Raw genomic sequence first — 10,497 nt, 5'->3', positions numbered from 1 at the left:
TTGTTCTCTGTATTTGTAAGTCTGTCTCTATTTTGTTCTGCTTATTAATTTGTTTCTGACTCTTTTATTTTTAATGTCAACAGCTTCTTTTGTTAATATAATGTTTTGGAGTTTCATCTACAGGGCTGTGTGCTTCAGTAGTTCACATTTCATGGGTAAATAGTACTCCATTGGGCTTCCCTGGTGGCCCAGTGGTAATGAATCCACCTGCCAAGCAATAGATGCGGGTTCAATCCCTGGGTTGGGAAGATCTTCTGGATAAGGAAATGGCAACCCTCTCCAGTATTCTTGCCTGGGAAATACTATGAACAGTGGAGCCTGGTGAGCTACAATCCATGGGGTTGCAAAAGATTTGGACACGACTTAGCAACTAAACAACAATGCAATAAGAGTGAAATACAAAATAGACTATTTGGACATTGCTTCCAATTGATTGGACAATTTGTAAGCACACTTGGTGTCCTGGGAATCTTCTGTTGGCTATTAAGGTACAAAAGAAACAGAACATTACTATTGCTTTTAAGAGCTTAAAGTTTGATTAGAAACAATACAAGTATTAATTCCAGGAATATATTCTTCTTAAATGAAGAGGGTTAGGGATGGAATAATGTACCTGTAAAGGGAAAGATATAAGCATCTGAATGCAGAGTTCCAAAGAATAGCAAGAAGAGAAAAGAAAGCCTTCCTCAGCGATCACTGCATAGAAATAGAGGGAAACAACAGAATGGGAAAGACTAGAGATCTCATTGGGCGCAGGAGGAGAAGGGGATGACAGAGGATGAGATGGCTGGATGGCATCACCGACTCAATGGACATAAGTTTGAGTGAACTCCGGGAGTTGGTGATGGACAGGGAGGCCTGGCGTGCTGTAATTCACGGGGTCGCAACGAGTCAGACACGACTGAGCGACTGAACTAAACTGAACTGAATGGCATTAAAGTACTTGGCAACATAAGAAAGCACTGGGTAGAGTTAGATGTTCTGAGCTGTGAGCCTTGCACAACCACCAAAAAAAAAAAAAAATTCCTGGGAACAAATGAGGTATTCTCACTGTGTTTCTTCACTCCATTACTTGAGATGAGTGAACAGTTTGTTTTAGGAGATCCTTTCTAGATGTAAGCTTGTGTGCCTCAATGACAACTTATACATGTATTATGTTGTTTTGACCATGGACAGAAAATCTTCCAAAAGTTCACCACTTCCCCCAAACTCTGGTTCTTTCAGGCTTCACTGAGAGTACCAAGGATACATCCCATAATCTACTTAAACTTTCACCCTGCAAAATTCTGTCCTTCTGTCCTGCACTTTTTCTTCTTCATCTCACAGTGAAGAACAATAAATTGACCATTGATTTCTCTGCTCCTGCATAGCACTGTGAGCTACTATATGAAAAGTAAGTATGCACTCACATAAAAACAATAAGTAAAAGCATATCAGTTCAGTTCAGTTCAGTTCAGTTCAGTCGCTCAGTTGTATCTGACTCTTTGTGACCCCATGAATCGCAGCATGCCAGGCCTCCCTGTTCATCACCATCTCCCAGAGTTCACTCAGACTCACGTCCATCGAGTCTGTGATGCCATCCAGCCATCTCATCCTCGGTCGTCCCCTTCTCCTCCTGCCCCCAATCCCTCCCAGCATCACAGCCTTTTCCAATGAGTTAACTCTTCACATGAGGTGGCCAAAGTACTGGAGTTTCAGCTTTAGCATCATTCCTTCCAAAGGAATCCCAGGGCTGATCTCCTTCAGAATGGATTGGTTGGATCTCCTTGCAGTCCAAGGGACTCTCAATATTCTAATCAAAACAATACATTTTAATAAATCTCTATTCTGATGGATGAGGATTGCAATTGAGATTTTAAATGATTTCAATTAAATAATGGAATATATCTCAGTTTTTACTGAGCTTTATTTTCCTTTCCTGGATGTCTAGAACATGACACACAGCCTCTCTATGTTGCAGCTGTCACTTTCTGAGATACTCTTTCATCCTCTTTGCTTAGCTGGTTCCTACTTCTCCTTCTTGTTCAATCTCTAGTTTTACTTAAGTTGCCTTTACCTGACCTTCAAAACTATTAGACTAACTAATAGTTGAGCCCCATTATTACTGGTTTTTATAACCCTCAAAGTCCCTTTCTTTGAGAATAACCACACCTGAATTTAGTGCCTACCATTTCCTTTACACAATAGGACTCCTTAATAATAGTGACAGATAATAGTATTTACAAAGGACCGTATGTCAGGCAATTTGTGCTTCACCGGTAACTCCACGAAGCCATGAAGAACCTGCCTGTAAGGCAGGAGATGATCAGGAGACATGGGTTTGATCCCTGAGTTGGGAAGATTCCCTGGTGAAGAAAACAGCAACCCACTCCAGTATTCTTGCCTGGGAAATCCCATGACAGAGGAACCTGACTGTCTGCAGTCCATGGGGTTGCAAGAGTCAGATACAACTTAGTGACCAAACAACAACAACAACAAAACTAATACTAAGATGATATAATGTTACTGCAGAGAGCTCTGCTCTGGAATCTCATTGATCTGCTTTCTCACCCTGTCTTTTCCAACTGTAGCTTTTTGATGTTAAAAATTCACTTAATTGCTTTGAGCATTAGTATCCAAATCTGTAAAATGGGTCATGTAATATAACCTATTTCATAGTGCTCCATGAAAATTAAAAGAAAAAAATGCAAGTCACATTAAAATTATTCAACAAATGTTGGTAGAAATAATCATTCTTTTTGCTAACTCTCTTTTACCCCTCCTTAGGAAATACTAAAACTGAGCCTCTGAATGTTTTTCTGATGTTATAAGCAAATGAGAATCTACAGTGGAAAGGGTCTAAAAGGAAGAGTTTACAGGTTATAAGAGGTATTTCCATAAGGAGAAATCCTGTGCTATCTTTCTAACTCACTGATTTGTAACAAGATTGGCTTGACATCTTGCAATTTCCAGATGCCAGGTAATGTTTTTCTCCATTTAAAAACTCTCGAAAAATACTCAATTGACCTTGCTTTAAAGTGAGTATCAATGATAAATATTTTTAAATCACATAAACTTTGCAACTGAATATGTAGAAAGAGTATTAAATGAAGAACATGCTGATTATAAAATGATTTAAGTGCAAGTAGTCACTGTTTATCTGAGTTTGGCCTTTACTGGGTGTTATTGGCCTAAAAGCACTCTATCTCATAACAACAAACATTAATCAATACAACAGGATGAAAGGAAGCCTATGTGGCTTAAATACTGTTAAATTAAGTTGTGGCTATGAACCAAATGAAAAACAGAGGATCAACCACACTTTTGACCTTCCAGGCAGTAATGCAATATATTACAAAGTAAGTAATTAGATATAAGCTGTTATCTTGAAATTTTACATCAAAAGTATCACAAGAGTAGGACTCCTTGAAAACTTCACTCAAGTAGAACTACTGGTTTTACGTGAAAAGATTAGGGAGTGGATCTGTGTGTTTTACAGTTACTATAAGCTGTCAGCATAAAAGTGAACAAGATTGGATTTATGCATAAGGCATGTTTTATCAAGAAAAATCAGAACTTGATACTCACTGGTATCAAAGCTTTTAGCCTTCAACCTTCTTGCTCTGATGCCACTGCTAAGTCACTTCAGTCATGTCTGACTCTGTGCGACCCCATAGACGACAGCCCTCCAGGGTCCCTCGTCTCTGGGATTCTCCAGGCAAGAACACTGGAGTGGGTTGCCATTTCCTTCTCCAATGCATGAAAGTGAAAAGTGAAACTGAAGCCTAGATTTAATTATGTTTTTATTTCTTAAGTATTGCATTTTCCCTGGTAGCTCAACTGGTAAAGAATCTGCCTGCAATGCAGAAGACTTGGGTTCAATCACTGGTTTGGGAAGATACCCTGAAGGAGGGGATGGCCACCTACTCCAGTATTCTGGAGAATCCCCATGGACTGAGGAGCCCAGCAGACTGCAGTCCATAGGGTCACAAAGAGTCAGACATGACTAAGCACAGTACACATTGCATTTTACCCATTTAACTGGTCCAACAATTGACTGTGAGACTCCTTTGGGGCAATATTGACTCTGCTTAGGGGAAACAGATTTTGAAGAACTGATAGGAGGTCTTTCTCCCAGTGGGATAAGAAGATATTGGGCTCTTGAGTCTCTGGTCCCTGAAGGGCCAGCAAGGCAGTCTTTCCCTGGGGAAGTAGAAACTCAAGCTTAAACTCTCTGTTCTGAAAGCCAGAGTGTAGAAGAGCCAGACAGAGGCAGAACTCTCCCTCCCTGGCAGAGATCACTGTCTCCATCAAGTATGTCTGGCTCCAGCAGAAAATGAAGAAACCGAGTCACCACTGCGATAGTGGACCCCTCACTAGAGCAGGGACTGCACTGGGAATAAAACTGCGCTTGCAGATGGAAGAGCTGCAGGGTTGAAGTTTGAGGATAGGAGTTGAAGGGATGTGAGAGCAAAAAGTGGCATAAGGCCAGATGAAGATGAGCATGCCAAAGTTGGGTCCAGATTCTGTGCGTGCTGGGGAAAGGTTTGGTCCATGCGGGAGTTCACGAATCTGCACCAGAGTATCATGTTGAAGAGATCTTGAACACCTTTCATTGAACTCTTCTGGGAACATGAGGAAAAACACAGATTTAGAAAAGAAAGAAGATTCCTTATCACACTCCCTTGGTTATCATTACTTAGAAATCTTCACTAGTTTGCCCTTTATTGCCATTCCCATTTCATAAAAATATCTGATCCACTTTCTGCTCTCTCCTTTATTTCTCTGACTCCCTTTGTCTTCTCTCTTCTCAATCCAATCTATTCTGTTGTAATTTCAGAATTCTCTTTTTGCATCTTCTCTCCATCATCTATTTTCTGGGCACATATGCTTGTGTTCTCCCCACTTCTGCTCTTTGTCTTCCATTCATTTGGCCAAAAGTCACTCCACCATGTGCAACTTCCTCCAGACCAACAGAGACCCCCAGGGAAAGCAAGCTTAGAGCACCATGTCCACTCAATGCTTTTCTCACTCCTATCATTATTACTTATCTCTCCCTATCCCCCTTTCTTGTCTCCAGATCTTGTTGAACAATATTGACAATAGACCAATACTTTTCCAAGATTAATACTTATTCCTATTCATCATTTATGTACTTTAATTTAGTAAATGATATAATATGCTTAAAATTAATTCCAAACATAGGCAAAACACTCTCAGACATAAATCACAGCAGGATCCTCTATGATCCACCTCCCAGAATTCTGGAAATAAAAGCAAAAATAAGCAAATGGGATCTAATTAAAATTAAAAGCTTCTGCACAACAAAGGAAAATATAAGCAAGGTGAAAAGACAGCCTTCTGAATGGGAGAAAATAATAGCAAATGAAGCAACTGACAAACAACTAATCTCAAAAATATACAAGCAACTTCTGCAGCTCAACTCCAGAAAAATAAACGACCCAATCAAAAAATGGGCCAAAGAACTAAATAGACATTTCTCCAAAGAAGACATACGGATGGCTAACAAACACATGAAAAGATGCTCAACATCACTCATTATTAGAGAAATGCAAATCAAAACCACAATGAGGTACCACTTCACACCAGTCAGAATGGCTGCGATCCAAAAATCTGCAAGCAATAAATGCTGGAGAGGGTGTGGAGAAAAGGGAACCCTCCTACACTGTTGGTGGGAATGCAAACTAGTACAGCCACTATGGAGAACAGTGTGGAGATTCCTTAAAAAATTGCAAATAGAACTACCTTATGACCCAGCAATCCCTCTGCTGGGCATACACACCGAGGAAACCAGAATTGAAAGAGACACATGCACCCCAATGTTCATCGCAGCACTGTTTATAATAGCCAGGACATGGAAACAACCTAGATGTCCATCAGCAGATGAATGGATAAGAAAGCTGTGGTACATATACACAATGGAGTATTACTCAGCCATTAAAAAGAATTCATTTGAATCAGTTCTGATGAGATGGATGAAACTGGAGCCGATTATAGAGAGTGAAGTAAGCCAGAAAGAAAAACACCAATACAGTATACTAACACATATATATGGAATTTAGGAAGAAGGCAATGACGACCCTGTATGCAAGACAGGGAAAGAGACACAGATGTGTATAACGGACTTTTGGACTCAGAGGGAGAGGGAGAGGGTGGGATGATTTGGGAGAATGACATTCTAACATGTATACTATCACGTGAATTGAATCGCCAGTCTATGTCTGACGCAGGATGCAGCATGCTTGGGGCTGGTGCATGGGGATGACCCAGAACGATGTTATGGGGAGGGAGGTGGGCGGGGGGGTCATGTTTGGGAATGCATGTAAGAATTAAAGATTTTAAAATTTAAAAAATAAAAAACTAAAAAAAAAAATTAATTCCAAAATTGTCTGAGTTACTACTAGTGTATTCTGTTATCAGCAAGAGAAGAAGAATTGAAAGATCATTTAATCTCATCTACATATCAAGTGGGAAGGCCACGCCTAGCAGACACTAGCTGGACAGGGCCTTTTGTCAGGGGAAGCAAAGGACCAGGAGGAGTGAAGACAGGAACCCTGAGAGAAGGTGCTCCTCCTTCCCCCTCTGAGAGCCAGCCCTGGTCACTAACAGGGACTCTCTGATGAGGAGAATCTGGGAGGAGACAGCTGAGGAGGACTGGAACTGCATTTGAAGACTAGAATTCATAGCTGGAAGCAAAACCACTATGTGAACCACTAAAACACAAAGTATGTTTCTATCTTTATGAAAATATTGTTCACAGTATGAAAATAAGGCTCACAGTTTGGTTAAATGTTCCTTTCGCTTGCCACCCTGCCCCTACTCCAAAGCTGTTTCTCCTCTATCATTTCTAGTTTCAAAACTATTAATTTTATCATGGGTGAATTTTTCAACAGTATTGATGAGGTAAATACATTATCACAGAATTATTCATTAGGACCAAAGGTAACTTAGAAATTATTAAAATCTAACACATTGGACTAGGATTAGACAGGAGTAGGATTAGCCTAATACTGTGAGAATGGTTAAGATTTTGAGAATCAGTTTCCTGTTTGTAATGTGGTGATAATAAAGTATATCTCACAGGAGGGTGAATGATTCAGTGAGATGAAACCCTAGATATTTGATCACAGTTCCCAGTAGTGGTATGAGTTCAAAAACTAAACAACATGTGATTTTATGTTAGTGAGCCTAGTGAGAAATGAAGAGGGATGTTCTTAAGTTACTGATATAAAGTTTCAAACCCACAAGATAACACTTTAACAGAGACATCTGTCTATGTTGACAGATTTAAAGGCAATGAGCTAAACTATTTCAAATGGTCGTTGAGTTGAGTCTCATAATTTTTTTAACTATTCACCTATGAGACATTTAAATTATTTCCCAATGTTTCCTGGTATAAACAATGCTTCAAGAAACATATTCATACATATTGCTTTTCTACATGCTGAACTCATTTTGGTGTTCAAAAAGCCTGGAATAAAGCAAATTAAATTTTTAAAAATTAAAAAAAATAAGTGCAATGGACTACATGATCTGAAAGAACAGACCTGTACATTTAGCCCAGCTACAGTCTTCTCTGCACTCTCAGTCACAATTCAGGAGAAGGAGAATCTTAGAATCTTTATCACTAATGTAAAAGAGGATACCAGATTACTTTTTTCATAATTTTTTTCTCCAGCCTATTTCCCGCGTATGTTAGTCAATCTTTCCCTATATAATCATAATAGTTTATGCAAGACTCTGCCATTGCTTATAGCACTTTTTCTTGCATTATCCATTGTCCTTAGAATGGCTTACGTTTTCCCTCTTTCAAACTTGAGGACATTTCTTAATTAAGTTTTGTGACACTAGTCCTTAACAGCATGATGAGGGAATGTTTAAATGACAAGAAAGCAATATCAACATTGAACAAGTGCCTAGAAGTGTATGGTGGTGGGGCGGGGAGGATGGGGACTTGTATGTGGATTACTATATTGAAGATGGAAAGAGGAAATCCAAAGGAGATGGAAGGGCTTTAAAGGTGGACGTCATCACTCTCACATTTTTGCAGTCAGAAGAATCATTTTTCATCAGCCCAGCATTGGGGCTTCCCTGGTGATTCAGCAGTAAAGAATCCACCTGCCAATAGAAGGGACTCAGGTTCAATATCTGGGTCTGGAAGATCTGGAGAAAGGAATGGCAACCCACTCCAGTATTCTTGCCCGGTAAATCCCATGGACAGAGGGTTCTTGCAAGCTACAGACATTGGGTTTGCAAAGACTTGGACATGGCTTGAAGATTAAACAACAACAGCAACAATCAGTCCAGCATAGCTTGGAGGAATTACTCAATTTCATGTTAAGGTTGTTTCTTCAGTAAGTTAGGAATTCTACTGATATAAAGGTTAAGAAATAGAAAAAAAAGCAATTTTAGGAAGAATCCATAGGAAACAAATTAAAATTATTTTTAAGGTAGAATCCAGTTAGCCAACTCTATTTTTGCAGTATAATATTTTTAAATATATAGCTCAAAATAAATGTGGCTGAAAGGTCAGATGGGGGTAGATGGAAGTTTACAGCTCTTTATGTGAGTCCTTAGTTTGTGACAGTCTCTGCTATTTCTTTTTTCTTTTTTTTTGCATGCATTGTTATAGTTAAACTGTGGATGCGACACATTCTGTATGGTCTTTTTAAAAACAGGAAGAAACTTGCAGGTACAAACTTGAAGAATAATTTGTCACAAAATTTAATAATTTTCTAAGTAATTTTCTATGTCTTTTAGCTTCTGTAAAGACTTAATTAATTAAAAAATAACCTTGAACAAATGAAACATGTATAAACAAGTCGTATAACTTCATCCCCTTACATTCTCCAAAGTAATAGGAATAGTCGAATAGAACATCAAAAAGGATAACAGATAAATTCTCCTGATTCCAAGAGAGCCTGCTAAGACCCACATATCACTAGGTAAAGCAAGTTCTATTTTCATATACCTCAAATCAATAGCTAATTTTTAATCTTAGTTTTACAGATCACTAAAAGAAAGCTATAGAAATAAATGACAAAATACGACAGCACACCAAAATGGCAATATCTCCACTGAGGCTTCATATTTCCTCCTCAGTTGTTTTGCTAGGTCCCCAAGCTGGAAACTCTGCTTGTCCCTATCCCTCAGCCTCCTCTTTTTACTAGCCATAGGGGCCTACACCACCTTCTTGAACACTATCTGGCTGGAGGCCTCACTACATGAGCCCATGTACTACCTGCTTAGCCTCCTCTCCCTGCTGGACATGGTACTCTGCCTCACTGTCATACCCAGGGTCCTGGCCATTTTCTGGCTTGACCCCAGGTCCATCAGCTTCTTTGCCTGCTTCTTTCAGATATTAAACATGAATTCCTTCCTTGCCATGGAGTCCTGCACATTCATGGTCATGACCTATGACCGCTATGTGGCCATCTGCCATCCACTGAGGTACCCACCCATCATCACTGACCAATCTGTTATCAAGGCAGCCATTTTTATTTTGGCAAGAAATTCCCTTACTATTCTGCCCATCGCTATTCTCTCAGGACGATTCCATTATTGTGGGAGAAATGTCATTGAGAACTGCATCTGTGCCAATATGTCTGTGTCCAGGCTCTCTTGTGATGATATTACCATCAATCATCTCTATCAGTTTGCATTTGGCTGGGCACTGCTGGGATCTGACCTAAGCCTCATCTTCCTCTCCTATACCCTCATACTGCGGGCTGTGCTGGGACTCAAGTCAGAAGGAGCTGTGGCCAAGGCCGTAAGCATATGTAGCTCCTACTTCATCCTTATCCTCTTCTTCAGCACCATCCTCCTGGTCTTTGTCTTCACTCATGTGGCAAAGAAGAAGGTCATTCCTGCAGCACTCAACCCCATTGTTTATGGGGTATGAACCCAGGAAATCAAGAAAGGAATCCAGAGATTACTGAAGAAAAGATGGTAATTAAGACAACCAGGTAGGATGGTTTTTAAGTCAATAATAAATGAATGGACTGAAGTTCATATCTGTAAGTTTTACTCTCAAACTGGATGAACTGACTGTGTCCCCTTTAATAAAGCTGCAGTTGCATTTAGAGTTTCTCTTTCTCTCACTCCTCATCAGAAATCTCCTTGGCCCTTCTCCTTTTGTCCCACACTTATCTTATTTTGCCCAAAATGTTGAGTTTTCTTAGGCAGGTTCTAATGAGAAATTTATGTTCATAAATATATAACTGTTAACTTGACATAAATTTTATATTCTTGAGAATAAAACTGTGGATGCTTTGTGAGCTGTGACATATAATGTGTACTGCCTTCTTATTCTTATATCCACAGAAGTGAGCATATTGGAGACAAAGACATGAATTTCAGGCCTTAATGTTAGAAGGTTATTGCTAGTCTGTAATTGGGTATTTTCTCTGAATCTTCAACCTCATTACTGGCTTTTCTGTAACTGAGTGTTCTCTCTCAACCTGCAAGCCCACTGCTGACTTCCTTTGTCATTCTGTC

At 39.6% G+C, this 10,497-nt stretch overlaps 1 pseudogene; it reads left to right on the top strand.

Annotated features, from left to right (window-relative positions):
* The first annotated feature begins 7,862 nt into the window (after positions 1 to 7,862).
* LOC138420150 (olfactory receptor 56A3-like) lies at positions 7,863 to 9,952 on the top strand (annotated as a pseudogene).
* The last annotated feature ends 545 nt before the right edge of the window (positions 9,953 to 10,497 follow it).

This window comes from Ovis canadensis, chromosome 15 (genome assembly GCF_042477335.2).
Source record: "Ovis canadensis isolate MfBH-ARS-UI-01 breed Bighorn chromosome 15, ARS-UI_OviCan_v2, whole genome shotgun sequence".
Lineage (NCBI taxonomy): Eukaryota > Metazoa > Chordata > Mammalia > Artiodactyla > Bovidae > Ovis > Ovis canadensis.
Note: the sequence above shows the minus strand (reverse complement) of the source record. Positions and strands in the feature narration are given on the sequence as shown.